Genomic DNA, 22,061 nt, shown 5'->3' on the forward strand with positions numbered 1-22,061 from the left:
TTATAACTTAAAGTAGTGGTCCAGATGCCATTATCCATTGCTTCTGCCAAAGATCACGGGCATTGGCCGACGTTACCGGGCATTGGCCGACGTTACCAAACACTGCAAAAGAAAGAGACCTTACACTTTCTCAATTCCTCCTTCAATCTTGAGGCTTACGGCAAGAAATAAAGGTCATTTATTAGCTTTAACGTATTTTTGCACATCCAGGCCAAACTCTTGTCATGACAATAGTGGCCCTTCACGGCTACACTCCCTTTGAGAGGGTTTATCTACGGCCGCGGCGCATACTGTCCGCACGGCAAGAAAAAAGGTAATTTAGTAGTTGAAACTATCTTTGCACATACAGGCCAATCTCTGTCATGAGAACAGTGGCCCCTTCGAGCCCACACTGCCTTCGACAGGCATATCAAACCAACCATCAACAGTTGGTAGCAGCACTACTGAACTCACTTCTACTTACCTCAGCGCTACTAGTGGACACCTAAGTATTAAACAAAGGACAGTCACTTTGTGTGCGCCACACGGTGGTGCCTTGTGTTACTAACATTGCGGTACGGACTCTATAGGTTTGCCCAATGTTGGATTCCTAACCTCACTTTTGCACACCTCTGGTAAAGTTTTACCACCTCTGGAAAGACTTAGTGCACGTCTTTCTAGCTGACGCTCATGGGGAACCTGGACGCCTGGATGATTGTGATGATGATGATGATGTAGAGAGAAAGTGAAACCCGGTGTTGACACACAATCTACTCCTGTCAAAGAACACCAAGGGGGCTGCTCAAGTCTTTAACCTATTCTGCTACAATGACGCGTACAGCTGTCAAGAGTTCCACATTCATTAACGTGTAATGATGGGTACAACCGTCCTCGTGTACTCAAGTCGGAAATACATCTGTCTGACTACCGATTTCTTTTGACTGTGATGTTGTACTTTAGAATTATGTTCCTAGACAGTTCTAGTGGGTTTACATACCAATGTTAATATCCAAAGGCTATTTTGTCAATGTTTATTTTGCTTCTAAAGTTGGTCATCTTGTTCATGAAATGAATGCTACCACCGAGCAAGATGTCGTGTAAACATCGCAAAGAGGACGAGAAAGAATTCTGCAATTTCTGCTTGATAGTGGTGATGAATGATGATATCTCGGAATTATCTGATAGTAGTTTTAGCAGTGATAGTGTGTCTCAGAACTGTGATTCCGCTCGTGAAAGTAATAGTGAGGATGAAGATAACTTTGTACATAACCTCACCACATCGAACAATTAAAAATGGAGTTTGGCCAGTAATTTTCCGACAGGCAATGCGTGTGCAGTTGTTCGGGAGCTAAATACTGTAGTCAGGAGGCTGCTGGGTGATAATGTTACAGAATATGAGGATGTGAGTCAGTTCCTTACTGACACTTTTTGGGAGGGAATTTGCAAGGAAACCAATGCATATGCAAATAAAATTAGGGAAGTTGTCACCCTTCCTGATTATGCCACTATAGGAGGTCCATCTCAAGATAGCACACCAATGAAGCCGCGTATACACTTGAGCATTCGCCCCGAATGAGCATGCGTTGCCGATGCGGGAGCGCACAAGCACGACCCGCAATCCAATCTGTTGAGCAAGTTTCCACTGTGTTCGGACCTCGTGCGGACCGAGAACACCGTCTGAGTTTAGGTGTAGTGTAGTGTTTTGCCTGACCTGAGGCTACAATGGTGAATCGAAAATCGATCGTCGCCAGTTATTGTTATATGTATTTATCGCATTCTTTGAAAACAAAAAGGAGAAAGCGGTGGTGACAAAGAAAACTCTATGAAGAGAGACGCAATGCTCAATTGTTAAAAACAATCGGACATGAAACATATGACAATTTTAAAAATTTTACGAGAATGTCATGCGAGGATTTTGAATGGATATTGCATAGTATCAGGGCTACAACTGAGGGAGAGGACATAACACTTAGGAAAGCCATATCTCCCGAGGAACACCTAGCTGTGAAACTGCTATTTCTGGCTACAGGAGACTCTTACACGAGTTTGCAGTACCTCTTCAAAATTTTGAAACAAGCCATTGGCAGAATCATACCTGAAGTGTGCCAAGCCATCGCAGCCTGCTTAAAGGATTATGTGAAGGTATGAAATGGCTTTTAGTCCCGGGAGTGTCCGAGGACATGTTCGGCTCGCCAAGTGCAGGTCTTTTGATGTGACTCACTTAGGTGACCTACTCATTGTGATGAGGATGAAATGATGATGAAGACGACACATACACCCAGCCCCCATGCCAGCGAAATTAACCAATGATGGTTAAAATTCCCGACCCTGCTGGGAATCGAACTCGGGACTCCTGTGACCAAAGGCCATCACGCTAACCATTTAGCCATGGAGCCGGACTATGTGAAGGTATTGTAATAGAACACGTCCTTGGGGTTCCACAGAACAGGATACTTGTGGTAGTATCCCAGGAGGATAAGAAAATTATCCTGGAACAATTCCATTTTAACTTGAAATTATCTTTCACACTTTTCCTTCACTTCACTTGCATGAGCGAGATCGCATATGCATAGTGATAGCGGAAGCAATGGGCTCATACTGTTCGGGCTACCCCACTTCTCATCAACCGTCCACACTGAGCACGAACAGAGCATATGCTCACTTTGAGGTACCGACAACATTCAGATCGGGCTGGGCAAACGCGTGCTCATTCGGGGCGAATGCTCAAGTGTATACGCGGCTTGAGTCTACAGGGATGGCACTGGTGTCGTTTTCCCGAAACGATTGCTCCTACAGCAAGTAAATCAGCCACATCAAGGAGATGTGAAGTCTGTTTTGAGCATGGAATCAGGAAGGAATCTTGCTTCGAGTGCAACAAATGCAAAGTTGCCCTCCACGTGGATGGATATTTCAAGGCCTAAAAGACTTCAGTTAATTGTAGTAAGTTAAACTCTAACCCAAAATGTTGTTAGTTTGATGCAGTATGCTTTTGTAACCATTTTAGCATCCATAACATAAAATGTAGAAAAGCAATCGCATTCCAAGATACATTTCTCAAGGAAAATATTTGCATGACAATGGGTTAACATAAAAACTAACTAAATCTGTAACAGTAGCTAATGCTGTAAACTGGACGAAAACTGCCTGGAGAGAAGCAAAACCAGAAACTGCAATGAAGTGCAAAATTCATTTCGCCTTTAAGCCTTTGGATAATGTGGATACTCAAGACCGTAGTGTTGAAGATGTAGAGCTAAGTGAGCCGAGTCAACTGTGCAGTGCTGCAGATGTTGAAGTTGATACCATTTCTGCAACCAATGAAGAGATGTCAAGTTTCAATGATGGGGAACATTGAGATGAAATGGCTGTGAAAATTAATCTGGAGCCTAAATCTGATGAACAGAAAGGTAATGGTGAAGATGGTACACCTGACATAAGAGCCAATCCCTCTTAATGAGGTACTGGAAAGTATTACGAGGCACCAGTCTCTTGCCTGGGAACTTGAGATTCAAAAACTGATACACTTGCTATACGAGGAGGAGAAAGAACATAAAAATACTGCAGTTAATAAACATTTGAAGGAAGAGAAAGAGATGTCAAACGCCTTACCTGAAGAACAATTTGTGAAGTACATTGTACAGTACTTTATGTACATGCAAATTAAATCTTACAATTAGCAAATGTTGTCCATGTATGTCCTATTATTCTGAAAAAGTAAGAGTGTACATTTCAAACCACCACGTTAAAATCCAAATTTTGCAATGTATAATGTAGCAGTGACAGTAACAGTAGCGTCATAGCAGTATTAGTATTATGATATTCCCTTTAAGAAGACCAATCCACTAAAGACCTATATCTATCGTATGGTCAGCTTCAAGAAATTTCACTGTACATAGGCCTAGCCAGTACCTTTACCTGCTCGAGTTGTAGATAGGCAAACAAAGAAAAAATCTGTAATGGTCCACACAAGACAAACCGAGCGAATATATAATGTGTATAAACAAATTATTTCAGCAAACATACTATCACTGTTTGAGAACAAGTGGAAGTGAAATGTGAATAGAATGTGAGCAAATTAAGAATAGTACGCATTATTAAAATTACTGACCTATCGCCAAATTAGACAGCAAGCCCGTTTGTAAACCAGCTCCAGAGACAAAGATCTATGGTTAAAAATGATATGCCAAGGAAGTTCACTGTACCTTCAAGCAAATTAAATATTTTAACCTTACCTTTCATGATGGACGATGAAAACATGCATCAGATCAAATGGATGTTAATATTCCGAAGATTTACTCCTGCCATTTAAAAGTATCACATTTCGCGTCGTATTTCTTGTGCTCATTACTGTTATACAACCTGAAAACAGATTCCAGTATTAAAGAGATCAAATAAATGTAAACTGGAATGTCACTCACACGTCTTCGAAACTATTTTTAAAAAAAGCCAGCTAAACCTAGCTATTTTGATTCTTCTTCATACAGAGCTACAACTCGCCACACAAAACTGCATTTGGAACGAAATTTCGAATTGTATATTTCACAATCATTCTCTAATTATTTATAGGTCACTAACCACATCTTTCATCCTAAAGACGCCTCTTATTTACATCCACAATAATAACTGATGGCTGTAAACTTCCGGTTATTGCTTTCTTTCCGAACGAGATCTTCACTAAATAAACATTGCTTTTCAAGGCACACTCGAGTGTATGATACTATCGAGAAGAAAATGTATTCCTTGTTGCTCTTCAGCTAATGAACATTAAAATACTATAATGCGAACAACACAATGTTTACCTGAAAACCGAACCATTTTCATCGTAAATACACAAGCTAAACAAAATGGCGATGAATGGCGAATGACTGAATATATGCGGCTAATAGAAGAGGTATAACTAATGTCACAGGGGCACTCGAAAGCATCGAATATCAAACTACTGCCTTTATATTGAAAGGTAATTATTTCACTAATTTATAGAATTTGAAAAGAATCCCAAGATAATAACTGTAGTTAATTTGACCGACCCAAAATTACTATTCTTCTTAAGCAATGAAGGTCAACCATTTGATAGTTTCGATTGCAGGTAATAATTAAATGAAAAAATTTTCTTCTCCGTAAGGATAAATGTACAACAGTGGGATTAATGAAACCCACATTACAGTACTTTTCCCATACCCATCGCGTAATTCATATAAGCAATCAGGGCATATAAACAAAGCTTTAGGTTTTAGGGAACACCGTGTACTTTCTTCTTCACAGTTCATATTTATCGCTTCAGTATAATCCTGTAAGGCATTATAACTAAGTTAACGCATTCCACAGCTGATGATCATAATTGTTTCAAAAGGAGGCACTGGTTTTACTGCTGAAACATATTATAGAAGAGTACCGTATTGTAAGTAAGATATAAACCACGTCATAAGCCAATGGTCATGTTTCCAGCTGTTACGACGTGACGTTTCTACGTCGTGATAAACACATAAAAAGATATTTCTTGAGGTCAAAGGTCAACTTGACCATCCATCCTTCTGCCGAAAACCTGTCACACAATCCCCTTTTGTGAATCAACAAACCCCATGCAAGCAATATAAATCCATGGAATATCGTAAAGAGACAAAGACGATACAGAATTAAAGTATCCCAGTAAGGACAAAAAAATGAACGAAAAATAAGCTTGCTGAAATCAAAAGACGCTATTAATTGATTAACAAAATGCGAAGATATAATACAGTACCGGTATCTAAATATTTTAAAGGGCCTTAATTACCGAATCAAATGATAAAATGCTGTGAGGAATGCAGGACTTAAATTACGTATAGTTATCTGGTTAAGTAATAATTAGAACATTCCGCTTTGACTTATATTGAATGCACTGTATCCTGTTGTAGGACAATATATTATTTTCTTTTTCATGGCGAATAGGCTTGCACACATAACCAAGAAAAGTGCGGTTATCCGCACCAAAGAGAATAGATCCGCACGTTGTGCGGGAAAGTATAAAGAGTTTGTGTAGGCAACGGTATAGCATAACCAACTCGGTAGATTACTTGGTTTCTACTGTTGACAGTTGCCCACGGATAACGTCACTGTTTTGGTGCATGCACATGGAGGCATGAGTCTTGTTTCAAAGAGTGAATGTACATTGCTGTAATGTCAACATAATATATAGGGTACAGTGCTTACAATAAATAATATTACAAAACAGTATCTATAAAACTGTATTTTCTGTAGTAATATGTGTACCGTACTGTAAACGGCTCGATGTAAACAAAGCAAGAATTATTACGGTACGGTGTGTTATCAATCAATCAATCAATCAATACTGATCTGCATTTAGGGCAGTTGCCCAGGTGGCAGATTCCCTATCTGTTGCTTTCCTAGCCTTTTCCTTTGATGATGATGATGATGATGCTTGTTGTTTAAAGGGGCCTAACATCGAAGGTCATCGGCCTTTTACGTTTTACGGTATGTTAATCCACTGATTTTTATGACGTGTCTAACGGGGATTAAAATTAGGTACTTAGTTATGATTATTTTTGTATTTATGGGTTGATAAATAACACAAACTGATTAGAGAATCCATGTATTTAGAGGATAAAACTACAGACAAGTACAGGGAAGAACAAAACTCATGGTTAGTCTCTCTTAGTCCACCATACTGCCAACTGTCGGGTGTGAAATAGCATTTGTTACACAGAGTTTGAATACACAACATTCCCTCCCTTCCTTAAATTGTAGTAACTATGTCTACGGTGAGAATCTTACTGGTCTGCGACGTGTGCGTGTAGATCTGCGCGGTATGACTCGGGTAGCCGGTGTAACTGGTGTTGATGTTCGGTTTTTACGGATCACTTGTAGCATCCTCTCGACTGGTGGTGCAGTAGCTGGTGCTTGGAAGAACCGAACACGTCGTGACCTAGGTAGAATTTCGACAGGTCCGTCAGAAGTCGGTTCCGGGCTCTCTGTTCGCCTATGTTCCTGGAAATTGCCTAATTTGGTCGATGTGGCGCTTTATTTGTGATCCCTGGTGGTTGATCTCGTAATGAAGATTTCCAATGCGAGCTGCAATGGTACCGGGAAGCCACTTGTGCAGATTCGGGTTGCCAGATAGGAACTAAACAGACTGTCCCGCTTCGAGTGTGCGGAACGTCGAGTCCATTTCCGCTTTCTGTTTTTCGCAGACTCTAATGCGAACATCTTCGGGTCTCGCCGGGTTGAGACGTGTCCGAATTTCTCGTCCCAGAAATAGTTGAGATGGAGATTGTCCCGTGGTAGAATGCGGCGCTTTTCGCAATTGCCGAAGGAACTCGTTCAGGTGGGTCTGTAGAGTTCCCTTGGTGATCTTCATAGCGTAGAGCGCGTCCTTCACTGTTTGGACATACCGTTCCGCTTGGCCATTAGTTGATGGATGGTTTCTGCGCTGTAACCTTGTGGTACTTCACACCACTGTTCTACAGGTAGGCCTTGAATTCTTCTGCGATGAACTGCCTACCGTTGTCTGAGACGACGGTGCCGGAGTGCCGTGCGCTGTAAAGAAGTCGTCAATCAGGGCGATTGTTGCTGCTGCTGTCATGGAGGTCGTCGGCATGACTTCGAGCCACTTGTTGTAGGCGTCTACAACAATCAGAAACATGGTGTCGGCTACTGGGCCTGCATAGCCGATGTGGATGCATTCCCACGGTGCCTTCGGGTACTCCCAGTGATGCTCGCGGAATTGCGTGGAGCATGTACATGGGTTGTGCATCTGGTGCAGGATTTCGCGATCTTCTCAATGTCGGAGTCGATGCCTGGCCAAAACACGAAGGAACGTGCCATTCCCTTCATTTTGACGATTTCGATGTGAGCTGCGTGCAGGTCGTTGAGGATGGCATCTCGAAGTGCAGGCGGGACTACTGATGGGCTATCCCTCGGAGACGAGTATGATTGTCTTCCTGAAGAGCTTACTTTTGTGAGATCTTAAGTGACTGTAGATGCCAATCCTAGAACCGCAGATTTTTCCGCATTTTTGACACACATTTGTTCTGTTAGGCACTGGCTGTGTAGTTTGTTTTTCTTCATGAGCTTACGTTGTTTTCTTGCATTGCGCTTGTCTTGCTCGAAGCGCTGAGTTCCTTCCCAGACATTACGACGCCAGAGTTTGCGGTTACGTGTTGTAGCTTCCCAGTTGTTAATTTTGATTTAACACTTTTTCATGTTGGTTTTTAGCGCATCTTTTTAACGCTTTTGTGGTCTTCCAAGTTTTCTATGAAAATCCTTTAGTTGGGAGTACATAATTTTCTTTTGGGAGACGGAATTCGGGCATGCCAACGATGTGGCTTGTCCGGCGAAGTTGGTGCTTGATAATCATGGCCTCAATATTAGTGGAGTTAGCTTCTTCCAGAACACTGATGTTAGCGCGCCGATCTTGCCATTTCACCCTCAAGATCCTTCCCAGGCAACCTTGATGGTATTTTTCAAGACATCGTTTGTGCCTTCTGTAGGTAGTCCACGTTTCGCATCCATATGTAAGAGATTGTATAACTGTAGCTTGGTACACATAAAGCTTGGTCTGAGTGCTCATATTATGATTATCAAAGACCCTTACCCGAAGACGACCAAAAGCCATACTAGCACATTTGAGGCGATGTTCAATCTCATCATCAAGATTTGCATTTGCTGAGAGATGACTGCCAGGGTATGGGAAATGTTCTATGTTCTTCAGAACTTTGCCTTGAACTGTAATTGTAGGACACACGGAGGTGGAGTTGGGTGCAGGCTGGTAAAAGATCTGCGTCTTTTGGATGTTAAGGCTTAGGTCAATACCACCCAAAAGCTGGTTCTATTGCTGTGATTATAAGATCTGCGGCTGTGAAAGCCTTTTTTGATGTTGTATCTCCAATGGGGGAGCATTTTTTTTTTTGAACGGAGAAATCTTTTCTCCTTTAGCAGGTTAGCAAACTTGATTTGCTAACTCGGCGGAGCCACACAGTTTGGTCTGCCTCTGCTATGCAGAGTCCTGGAGGGGCGTGCCATTCCAGCTGATGAGTCCAAATGGCACGTCTGGACGAAACTCTGCATTATGCACACGGCCTAACCACCCAAAAGCTGGTTCTATTGCTGTGATTATGTTTAAGATTGCTCATAAATCTTGTTCAGAGTTTGCAAGAACAACATTGTCATCAGCATACTGAAGTTCAACGATGGATGTAGTGGAATGTTTGGTCTTGGCTCGTAGTCTACTGATATTTAATAAACCTCCATCAGTCCTGTATTCAATTTGTATGCCTTTTGGCAGTTTCCCATCAACAAGATGAAGTATAGTCCCAACAAATATCGAGAACAGAGTGGGAGCTATCACACAACCTCGCTTCACACCTGCTGTGATTTCAAAATTTACTCCAGGGTTATTGTTGACAAGAACCATGCCCTTCATACTACTACTCTGTGCTCAAATATCAAGCATTTGGCGGCGAGTGTGTATTTCGCCTCGGGTGCATTGAAGTCATGGCGAGTGAGATCTTGGTCTCCTTCCAGAAGTTTGACAATTCTGCCAAGATGAGGTTCCTTCCTCGTCTCTCGTGCGATTGCTTCGGCTTTGGCGGGTAACTGCTGCGTCTGGTGAACTGTAAATAATTCAAAATCATCGTAATCCTCTGTCTCTTCCCTCTGGTGCGCGATTGAATTTTGGATCTTATTAACAGTCGATGGTAACGGCGCTCTGGAGCAGTAGTCAGCGTTAGCGCTTTGCTTCCAAGTTTTAAAAGACACAGCGTAGTTAAAGTATGCGAGGTAGTCGGCATAATTGGCCATGCGACTAATGCACAGGAGAGGTAGTGAGTTCTCTGGGTGCAGGATCTGTGTCAGGGGCTTGTAATCTGTGATCAACATGAAGTGGCGAGTCGCTTAGTGGTCGATCTCTTGTTACAGGTTATGGATGAAGGCGCTATAATATGTCGCTATACCCAGAAACAACTGAAGTTCTTCTGGAGTCGTAGGTTTCGGTGCATATCGTACAGCTCGGATGTGCGGGTCAGACTTATGGATGCCTGATGCATCGATCTTGTGGCGTAGAGCTTTCAGGACAGGTTCAGCAAAGCTGCACTTGGCTCGGTTGAGCTTCAGGCCGTCTTGGCGAAAGCGTTCCAGTGTAGCGGTGAGGGCCTCTATCAGGTTTGCAAAACTATCGGCAAAAACAATGGTGTCGTCAAAGAAACGTACGACACTTGGGAGGTTCTGCAAAACAGTGTCCATTCGCCGCCGCCAGATGGCGGGGTTGTTGGCTGCTCTGTAGACAGCACGAGTTGGGCGAATCAGGCCATGGGTTGGAGTGTTGAGCGTGAGGGCGCGGCTGAATTCATCATCAACCTCGAGATGAGTGTACGCGTCCGTGACGTCAAGGTGGCAGGGGTGGCGCCGCGCATCCGGTTGAACAGGTGCTCCACTTTCGGCATTGGGTGTTCATCGATGATGATCCGCGGGTTGAGAGTGGGTTTGTAGTTACCCGTAATTCTCAACTTGTCGTACTTTTTCACGACGACATGAACTGTTAACGCCCACTCTGAGTACTCTACTCTCTGGTAGAAACGAAATTCGATCTTGGCAACAATTTCTCTGGCGTAAGCACCTCGCAGGGTTACAGAAACTTGACGCGCTCGGGAGAAGTTAGGGGTAGCACCAATACACTAGAGACAATACGCGACACTTCCGGATTTAGTCTTGTTAAAATGGAAAACAAGTCGAAAGTGGCGCTCCTAGTGGCCTGACCTGAAATTTCGCGCTGAATTAAAATATCAGTGGAAATGTATATAAGCAAATGGATAAATAAATTACGTCTAGAAATAAAGTGTTACCAAGATATTAACTTCAAAGTTGCTAAAGCAATTCTGGATAAATGAATGAAGAATTATCTAACAGGTTATTATTTAAAGACTGAAATTAGACATATAATCAAGATGTGAAATGGACTGAAGTGAAAGGGTTTGATCTTTCATGTATGCATTACATTTTTAGCTTTATAATTCCTTCCTGAACTTTTTCTTTTATCTCATTGAAAAGCATTGTATCATCATATTAAAACACTTATCAAAAAATATCGGCACATTCCTTACACACACACATGATTCAATGAAATTACATTTAAGAGCTGGCGAATTTTACTTCTAACTTGAAGACTATTAACAGAAAGAAAATCTATGAATTTAGCCTCAAAAACATTCAAACTTTCTCTAAAAGTAGAGCTGCCATACGTCCCGGAAAACTGGCATTGTCCCGGATTAGAGTGGTATAAATAATGTCCCGTCCAGCTGAATAAAAGTCCCGGATTTTTACAAAGTAAGCACTTTACTCCTAAAGAAAATACAATTTAAACGCCCGTCCAATCTAGTAAAACTTCGAGTAAATTGAATGGTCGAACTCAAGAAGTATCCATTAAATTTTACCTTATCGAAATTATCCATAAGGTAGTCAAAGTAAACTATCGAATTATCACTTCTTTCTACGTACTTCCGGTGTTACAGATTGTTTTGAATTAGAATACTGGAAAGAATCTTGTTCTATTCTATGTTCGAAGAAGAAGAATCTGTAGGAATCGATTAAATTCAGTGTGATTTTCTGAGTGAGTGAATATTTAACATTTTTAAGCATGGCATCGAAACGGAAAACGAAATTTAAAGATGAATATGCCAAAGATTTCCCTTCAATAAAAAGGGGTAGAAGTGAATATGAGGCGGAATGTAAACTATGCAAGTAAGTTTCTTTTATTTTTTATATAGGAAATAGAACAAATGATTGATGAAAGAATTTCGTTTACGGTTTACCGTTTACCTGAAGTCAGACTTGGTAATTTAAAAATAATATTTTTCTTTACAGTTGCTATTATTCGATTGCACATGTGGGTGTAGGGGGGTAAGTAACATCAAAGATCACGTAGGTACAGTGAAGCTCAGGAATTATTTGCTAACATGTATTTGTACCGGTTTTGTGGCAGACAATTATGGCAACCCTTCCTATAAGCAATACTTGGCATAATGTCATTACATTAGGGTAAAGCAAATTTGCATCATCATATTGTTTCAACAAAATATGTACATTTCTTAATAAATCAGCATATTTTCATCAGTGTTTGACAACGCATTACGGCATTCCAAATGGGGTAACTTGGAACACAACCAGCCACACTCATATGCTTATGTATTTTCCTTAATTATATCAAACCCACAGATCACACCTACAACAACAGATCGGTATTGAAGGTTAACTGCTACACTATACAATAAAACATGCGTATTATATTTTAAGCCAGTTAAAATATGGGTCGAGCAGGTCAGAAGATTATGAAGTACTATAAAAATATCTTTGTCACTGGAAGAATATATATGCAAACACGATATTACTTACATTTTCTTGTCATGTGGGAAACGAAAGAAAGACCGCGCATTCTTCTCTACTTCATAGTTACTGCAGCCAAACACAGCACATACCTTTCCCCTCATGTTGAGAGGAGATATCAAGGAATGACACACACTACTATTTAATTATGTCAACTCACTGAAAACGCATAAATAACACCAAAAACTTCACATACAAATACATGTACTCTTATGACAGAAACAGTAGTTCTCAGGTCGTTACGCTAGAGAGCTCTAATAGCTGTCCCTCGATATTTCGCTGAGTGTCGCGTATTGTCTCCACTGTATTTGGTAGCACCATCCTTCAGGTGCATCTTCGCTGGTGGGCCTGACAGCTTCCCGAGGGTATCGCTGAAGATATCCTGGTACTGGTTGAGGTCGGCATCAAGTTCTTTTTGCTGGTCCAGGGACAGAGTCTGTTTGACGGAGTGTTGATGGATCTGTCCTGGTCTTCCGAAAAGCTGCTCGAAATTGATCTCTCGTGCGAACTCAGAGATCCACTCTCGACCAAGGGGCGTCTCAAATTCATTGTCGACGATGTAGAGGTCAAGGTTCATTGAGGTTGTGCAAATGGTAGCGATGACTAGCATCTTGCCGATGCAGTTAACACGGTGGCCAGTGTAGCTCGCAAAGTTGCGATCAGTCTTCTGTAAAGTAAACACTGGTTGTATTATACCTAACTTCAATTTGCTCATCATCGAACAGGGGGCACCAGTGTCGAGTTCCATCTTGACAGTGGTTCCCTCTATGTTGACAACTATCAACTGATTCCCTGGAGAGTGTATTGTTCGGACGACCTCAACTTTGTTGAAATGATGTATGGCATCAATGCTGTTGGCTGGTTGCTCTTCTTCGGTCACGTGATTTGTCTTCCGCTGCTTTGGTTTGGACCTACAAACTTTAGCAATGTGACCTTTCTTGTCACACGTCCGGCAATCAGCGTTGAGGAACCTGCACTGACTGCGTGGATGGTCCCCGCCTCACCCAGCACACGACGATGACGATTGACCACGTGGTATCCCTTGACTGGCTGGATTCGATCCTTGTTGAGGCCTAGTTTTGTCAGACTTCTGTTGGCGATTGATCGATTTCTTACGTCGCCATTGGTTGCCACCCCTCCGCGACTGTGATTCTGCGTAGCCTATCCGGTTGGTTGAGTCGGGTTTTGAGGTTATGTTCGGGTTCTTAACCTCGTCATCAGTGTCCCGGGTAGCTTCGAGAGTGCAGGCTATCTCGTACACAGCTGTGAAGCTCTCCGGTTTATTTGCAATAATTTCATCGCACATGTCCCTCGACTCTAAACCTTTGAGGAGTTGTTCAATTAGCATACGGTCTAAAAATTCTCCATTTTGAGAGTGTGTTGCTGCTTGCCTTAATCTGAGAGTGAAGCTGGCGATTGTATCCCCTGTCCTCTGCATGACGCTCCGGAATTTTATTCTCTCTGCATATTTATTGCGACTGGCGTCAAAATTGTCCGTCAACTTCGACTTAATTTCGCTGTATGAGAAAGTTTCCGGATCGATGGGGCTTACGAGAAACTTTAAAGCATCGTTGAGTTCGGCGCTCATGTAGACACGTGCGTACAGCGCGTGCTCGTCTTCTGGAACATTACTCAGACCAAGCGCCCAGCTAAACCGCGTGAAATTGTCCGCTATGTTGGTCCCATCGGCAGTGCGATGTGCTGGCATTGAGAACTGTGGTAGTGAAGGTTTTGTCGGTGGCGCTGACTCGCTCGCGGTGGCACTTCGCGCGGTGGATTCCCTGAGAGCGTTGGCGATCATCCCAGAAAGAGCCTGAGAAGTTCCACGGATACTCCTTGTAACAGGTTGAAAGAAGATGGTTCATTAATTCACTGATACTCTAACACGTGTCATGTTGAACTTCGTTCCGTAGCACGTGGTTGCGTTGAGGTTACGTTCCTCACTTCACTGTCTCGCACGAGATTCATTTCGCTATTTACCGGGTACACGCGATGTTATTTGTAAATCTCACTCAGCGTGCGTCGTTCACTAATACACTAACCCGCGTGATGTCGCGCTTCATTCAGTAGCACGTGGTCACGTTGAGGTTAAGTTTCGCGCGCCAGTTTCACTTCAATTCACTTCACTTTTTCTCGAGTGCACGCAACGTTATATATCGATCCCACTTCTGACACCACTTTTGTATTTGAGGGTTGATAAATAACACAAACAGATTAGAGAATCCATGTATTTAGAGGATAAAACTACAAACAAGGACGGAGAAGAACAAAACTCATTGTTAGTAGTTGCAAGTCTCGCTGTGCCCACCATACTGCCAACTGTTGGGTGTGAAACCGTACTTCTTACACAGAGTTTGAATACACAACAATTATTACTATTATTATGTCGTCGTGTGGCGGTAGTATGGCTCCTCATTAAAAAAAATAAGTTGCTTTTGTTGTGTGCCTGGCTATACGTCCGATTAGACCTACCATTCGTTCAAATAAGGAAGGGGCCATTTCAACATTTGCGTTTCCCAGTAATAAAGAGAAGGAAGATGAAAGGATTCGTGGTAAACACGCACTAATTTTGAACACAGGGAAAATACGTATATCTGAATCAGACATTCTTTTGAAAAATCGTGCAATTCTAATAGACACTGCAAAGAGACCAGAAGATTCTGTTTTACCTCTCCAAAGGAGAAACCAAAATTAACCTCTCAACAATGTTTTCTGGGCAGTCGTCATATGTGTCACAACCAACCACAACTAAGTCCAAATAGGTTATAACGATAATACTGAAAAGTAGGCGTGAAAACTTGCAACAGCGACTGTGGCTCACTCTGGAGGCTCGCAGTCTATACGTAAAATTGGGCATCAACATCTGTGAAGTAATTCAGGGACAAATGTTAATAATATTTAATTGTTTAAATAATATATGGCTGGAATAGGCAGTATTTGCATTATATATGGTTGCATTAATTAGATGAGGCCATGTGCATCAAAGACTTCCTACAGATTACCGAAAAATAAAGGAATGTAAGTACGAATTTGGATGTTTGGTTAGATTTATGTTTACACAACTTCAGTTTAAATAGAACGAATATTTCATTTTACGGCAGTAGATTGTAGTACAAAGTAGTGTGCTAATTGATATTATTGATTTTATTAGATGCAAACAATGGATTATTCGGAGCAGACGAGAGAACAAAAGTTACGTTGTATGTTCACATCATTTTGTACATAAATTCTTTAGAAACAAGAATGGATTAAGTCAGGGGTAAGTATTTCGAACACATTAGGATTTGATATTATGTAGACTTGTATAAATTAGCTTTAATCAATTTTTAATTGATCTTGTGAGACTTTGGCCTGGATCTATCCCCTCAGTTTTGCCATCTGCGAAGGAAATCTGTCCCAGTAGAAGTCAAAAGAAAAGGAAGAGAGAAGAGGAACTGGAGTCAGAAATAACAGTGTGTGGTGAAAGTGAAAAGTGAGTAATGACACCTTCAAAGTTAAGGAAGAGTGCACAAAGTGTTCACATATAGCAAAAAAAGTACAGAGCGTTGCAAAATAATGTCCAGGTAAAAGAAACAGAATTGTGCGTTGAAAGCTAGGATAAGTAGTTAAAATGAGAAGTAATATTACAAAAAAATATTATTAGTGATTGTGAAGGTAATTTTGTAGTGATGTAGCAGATAATTTTACAAAACTCCAGGCTAAACTTCAGAACAGAAAGGCTCAGGGGAGGAGATATTCAGATGAAGGTCAGAGTTTTGTTTTGGCCCTGCATTTCTGTTTTCCAGAATCATACAGCTTCTTGCAGATATGTCTTTATTTACCTATTACTAGGTCATTGTGGAGTTGGCTACAAAATTCAGAGGTAAAGCCTGGTATGAATGGCATGGTTCTTGATATGTTGCAAATTAAGTATACAAATATGATACCCGAAGATAAAGTTGTATCTGTGGTAATCGAAGTAAAGTCTCTTAAGTGCCTGTTTACCTATAGAGCTCAAAATGACTCGTTCGAAGTGTTTGTAGACACGGCTTCAGAAATCTTGTCTGACGTAAATGCCACTTAAAGAGAGTTATGTAATCAGGCTATGGTCATAATGGTTAAAGTGCTGTACTTCAATTTCCAAATTATAGGATATTATTTGACCAAAGATGCTATCGTCAGGGCATAGCATTAAAGATATGTCCAAGACTGTAGTTTGTGATCAAGGGGCAAACAACGCAAAAATAGGAAAATTCTGGGGGTCAGTTCATACAAACCATATATTGAAATAAATGATGAAAAATGTGCTGTCTATGATGCCTCTCATTTGATTAAATCACTGAGAAACAATCTAACGAATTATGACTTCAATGTAGGAGGGAAAATTTGTATCTGGGCTCATATTGTAGAATTTTATAACAAAGATTCAACCATTGAGCCCAGACTAGCAAAAAATTAACAAAATAATATATTTCACTTCCCCCTTTTCACCAATGAGAGTGTGTTTAGCCGTTTGAACTGAGCCATTTTGTTGCTTGTGGCATAAAGGTACATGTTCAATTTAATTCTCTACCACCCTCTGCAGCTATTACAGCTGCTTTCATTGAAATGTGTGACATTACTATTTGTCATCTTCAATTTCTCAAAATGTAGTAGCCCTAAGCAGTATAGAAAACCCCTTTGCAGTAATTCTAATAATTTAGAAATATTGGTAGAAATTGAAAAATGTCTAAGGCAGATCATTGTGTTGAACAGGGGTACTAATAGTAAACTCAACCCAATATTGCACCGTTCCCGCGTCCAGGTGAGGATACATGAGTTCCAGACTAGCTCTTGATAACGATTCCATTTGTTTAATATTGCTGGGTTGTGGGTTCCGCGTGAGAAAGTACGCCGATGGCCTATGGTAAATCTCAACCTACGCAGAAGGACGTCTCCAACACGCTATCAGTCGGATACCATACTCGCATGTCGCCGAAATTTATCGCAAAATCCAGGTTATTACGGCATTTCAAGGAATTCGTGCATGTTGCTATCGAAATCGCAATCAGAAATTGAGTCATTATAGCCTTATATCTAGCTCTTATTCTAAGTAGGCATTAAAAGAATTTTTTATATTTTTCACTACTCAGCTTTTATTGGCAAATCAGTCTAAGTATCATTTAAAAATTACGTAAAATATCGTTAGAAATTGTCTCCTATAACGTAGATAGTTTCATAACGCAATCAGCATCTCTATGCGCTGTAATTATGTTGCAATGAAAGAAAAACAGGTTTTGAAAAACCTTTAACAAGTAATAGGAAACCAGGCTTCAATCATCGATACGCTAATTCTGGCCTGTCGAAATATTAGGTTGTAATTAAGTAATGTCCGTAAAAATCAAATGAAAAAGAAAAATTAAAATATATATATTCAAGTGAAACATATTAAATATAGTTGAAATAATTAGATGCATCCAATTGGTTTAAATGAAAACAAAATTATACTCCCTACTATATACAACATTTCAAATTATGGTTTCAATTAAGAATGTAAAAACGCAGTGAAAATAACCAATAATTAATTAATTAATTAATTAAGATCTGGAATCTTTTCTTAGTGAGCTGGATTGCTCCTCAAAGTTACCAAAAATTCTATCATTTGATCTTTAATTCACATGCGACAAGTGAAATGAATATCACTTTGCTGAAAACTTAACATCCGTGTCCATGCACAGTAGGAAAATCGTGTGAGAAAGCAATGTTTGTTTTCTTAGGATTTCCACTAATTTATAAGTTTGAAAATTTCCATAATCGTTTCATATTTCATGCTGTCTGATTTCCATATAAGCAAATTCAAGTCCACTTTAAGTCGTAATTAATCTCAAATTAATTCTATCATAAGGCTTATGTGGCTAACTCACTCACTTATCATCTTAATTCATGGTTGAAATTCAATTAAAGTGCGTATCTGGCTGAATGTAGCATTGTCTAGTGTATTTAACTAACTTTCCAACAAATTATACCATAAGTGAAAAAAAATTGGCATGTTAGAAGACTCTACCTTCATCTAAAAGTCCAAATATGAATGACTAAGTTACCAGTGATGTGTCAAACTGTTCTCATAAAATCATAAATTAAGTTGCCGTATGTGAGAATATTTGAAAATGATCGTAGATAAGTCAGTGAAGGCCTAAATATTAACGTTATTGGCCTCTCGGCTCCTCTGATGATCCTACATACTCAAATAACTCTGTATTGATGGCATTGAGATCGTATCCTAACCTATTTTGTATATCAGGGAACAAAAACAGCAATTGAAAACAGTACGATTCAATATATACCTTAGCATGCGCAATTTACACATACTATCATCTCTCGGAAGAATACTATGACCAACTTTCCAAATAACAATAACTATCACCATCATAACTTACTATCAACTCATATTATTATTTCATTCACTATTTATCACTTCAAATATCACGTAGCATTCATATTAGTGCGTCTCAGGCACTCATTTCATAAAATACGCTGCATATGTGCCATAACCTACACCTATAAAACATTATCCTTACCGTCATAGTATCAAAGAAAAGTGCATCACAATATTAAACTGTGGTACAATACTTCGTCGTAAACATTCCCTAAATACGATCTCCACGCTTGTTATTCTGTTAAAGCCATCACGCATGTAAATTAACCTTCATATAATACTCTAACACTTCACTGACAACGATTTAAAAATATCAATCACTTTCTCTCGCATCACATTGATAAATTTGCGAACGGCTTTCACTGGTATTTTACGCCTATGTATAGAATTAACGGTAACTTCAGATGAATACCTACTTCCTTGTAACTACACTTGAATATTATCTACGCACGCACAATGTCACAAATTATGTTACACTTAGCCAAAAAAATAAAGGTTTCTACTTACGAAACGACTCATAGGGGACTTAACTTTGCTTATTGGGTAGTGTCTCCCATCTCGCTGTTGTTCATCGGGAATGGTAGGCCTCGCTCCATGGTTCGGCTTAGGTAATCGGGTCCATCTCGTCCTCTCAGCTGATTACCAACCCTCCTGGGTCATCAATCTCGTGAAGCGCCACCATAGTCGGAGTAGTCTCTGCCTCAGTTTCTTAGAACATCATAGTGGTCTCTAGTACGTCAGGGACAGAATAACACAATGCATTAGTTGATATTGACATGCTGTAATTCGTTTCGTACTGCCAATGATAAAGGAATATCTGTGCTCTGGGCTGTCTAATTTAACTATAACAGCTCTAAATGTGCTATTATTTGTCAATTCTCTTGCTTGCTGAACGGATGTAATGTTCCGTGTTCTTTAGAATGGCACTTTACAGCTGATTGAATTCTGTTCTTTACGATGTGCAGTATCGGATAAAATATAACGCTTCCGAGCCCAACTGTGACGTAGTAACTGAACAAAGCTTGATGTTTCCTTATCGCTGGTCTTAAATTTCGCGTATATATGTCAATCTAGAGTTGACGTTGAGCGGGCTGTCGCGGATTTACTTTTTCTTCAATAATTGATTATAAAATCAGATATCTAACTCGTTTCTTTACTCGATTCCGTCCTTCCTGCTGCAGTGCTGGATTGAGTTTTGTGTTCTAATGGAAGTAACTTTTTTTAATAATCAGTTTAAATAATCCGCTTCTGTCATTCTTTTCTCACCGCCTTCTAAGAATGGTTCTTTCGGTGATTGCCAGTTGAAATTATTTTCTTTTCGGCTCGTACCGCTGTTAATTGCTTTTATATTGATCTTTTAATGGCTAGAACGCCATTTTTGTTCCTAATACTGCAACTATAGAACGGTGAAATGGCACAATATATATTCAAGGGTGGATGGATAATATCACTGCTTTTGTGGTCAGAATTGAAGGAATGATTCGATTTTAAATTTCTCTTCACTATACTCCGCACGGCCTTACTTCTAAATTGAAGTTTCGCAAAACAAATGAGCATCGCCTTTCCCCCGTTGCCAGCGCGGTACACCCGCGAGAAGAGCTGATGCAATACGATCGCGGTAAACAGCCCTTGTCAAATGTAATATCGTACTCAGAAAAACTAATGAATATGTATTGAACACAATTTCACAAAAACTACACTTACTAACATCTGACACGAAAAGAGAATATTTTATTAAGAATAAAAGAGAATGATGAGGAAATAACACATCACTCGCCGCTAATGGCTGGCACAGCACGAGGTTATGGCCTACAAAGGGAACATTCTACTGATCTCAGAGTCACTGGAACCCTCCAATAATATGAAAAACACACTAAGTACTGAAGGGAAATGCAAACGGTCGCGAACCGTACCGAATACCATACACGCTGAGCGTGATAGGTTAACCACGTGGTGAATGTAAATATTAGAGTTGGCAACTAGGTTTCGAGATCGTGCTCTGCCGATATAAATCGATATGAATGGCAGATTGGGATTGGTTGGATCAAGACCGACTACAATAATATCAGCCCTTAATGTTACTATCGATTACGAGGAAAATGGCGACTTCGTGGGCGAGCGTTTGAGACATGTGGTTGGTTCATATCTGTGTTTACATTCTGTTAAAGAGTGTTATTTTGATCGAGTTATTGAAGTATAAAGTATATGTTTGGTAAAATAGTAATCTATAACGGTTTTTCGGTATGGTGTTTTGTTAGAAATTTATATGATGGTATTTTTGATGCATAATAGTGTTTATATTGTCGTGCTGTAACATAGAACAAAATGGGTCGTTCCTGCTGCGTTCGTGGTTGTAGATCTAATTATATCGTTGCTGAAGCTTTTAAATTCCCTGAAGATAGATCTCTACAGGAGAAATGGATAAGGAATATCCACCGGGAAAATTTGGAAGTCAAAGACCAAACTATCGTACTAGGCTATGTGTGTAACCAAAATTTGTGGTTAGGGAAAATCTCTTTCCAACCGATAACGGTGAGCCTATTCGTTTTAGTTTTCTCATTCAGTCGGAGTAATTTAATGTAAGTTGACGATAAGTATTAGTTTCTATGTAGAATATAAGTGTGTGAGTGTATTTATATGGGTCACTGGCCACTAGGATCTGGAATTATACGCAGTCATGTGAGAATATATTAGTTTTGATCGTGTTGTGAACCGGATTTAAATCGAACTATGGCAGTGCCTCTCATACATCTATTCTTAAGTTCTCTAAGGAATAAAACATTAAGAGAGAAGTGGATTAGGAACATACATCGTGAATATTTCTACAAAACAGTAGTGAGCATATGTCATCTGTGAGTAAGTCTGAGATTAGGGAAGACTATTTTTTCTAATTCTAAATGGTTGCCCTATTCGTATTCCTCGAAAAAACAATTCATTTAGATATTGATAATTAATATGGTGATGTTCCTTCAGTGTCTATGTGCTTTTTTTTGCTAGGGGCTTTACGTCGCACCGACTCAGATAGGTCTTATGGCGACGATGGGATGGGAAAGGCCTAGGAGTTGGAAGGAAGCGGCCGTGGCCTTAATTAAGGTACAGCCCCAGCATTTGCCTGGTGTGAAAATGGGAAACCACGGAAAACCATCTTCAGGGCTGCCGATAGTGGGATTCGAACCTACTATCTCCCGGATGCAAGCTCGCTCTATGTGCTTCAAAGTGTCGTGTGATTTAGATGCAATTGTATTTTGAAAGAATCTGTGCTTGCCTGCGGGAACATTTGGCTTGATCTTGGTGTATGACAAAACTTATAGTGTGATAGATG

General features: G+C 40.3%; 1 protein-coding gene across 4 annotated transcripts in view; it reads right to left on the reverse strand.

The window, feature by feature from the left end:
* Window positions 1-5,514, reverse strand: part of LOC136857941 (uncharacterized) — a 289,038-nt gene extending 283,524 nt beyond the window's left edge. For 2 of the 4 annotated variants that reach the window (XM_068225372.1, XM_068225369.1), the window contains exons 1-2: window positions 4,776-4,807; window positions 4,209-4,335 (exon numbers count right to left, since the gene is read on the reverse strand). The gene's annotated coding sequence lies outside the window, so the exon portion shown is untranslated. Of the gene's footprint in view, window positions 1-4,208; window positions 4,336-4,551; window positions 4,808-5,368 lie in introns of those variants that run through there. The other 2 variants (XM_068225370.1, XM_068225371.1) reach the window with 2 other exon arrangements.
* Between the last annotated feature and the right edge of the window lie 16,547 nt (window positions 5,515-22,061).

This window comes from Anabrus simplex, chromosome 1 (assembly GCF_040414725.1).
Source record: "Anabrus simplex isolate iqAnaSimp1 chromosome 1, ASM4041472v1, whole genome shotgun sequence".
Classification (NCBI taxonomy): Eukaryota; Metazoa; Arthropoda; class Insecta; order Orthoptera; family Tettigoniidae; genus Anabrus; species Anabrus simplex.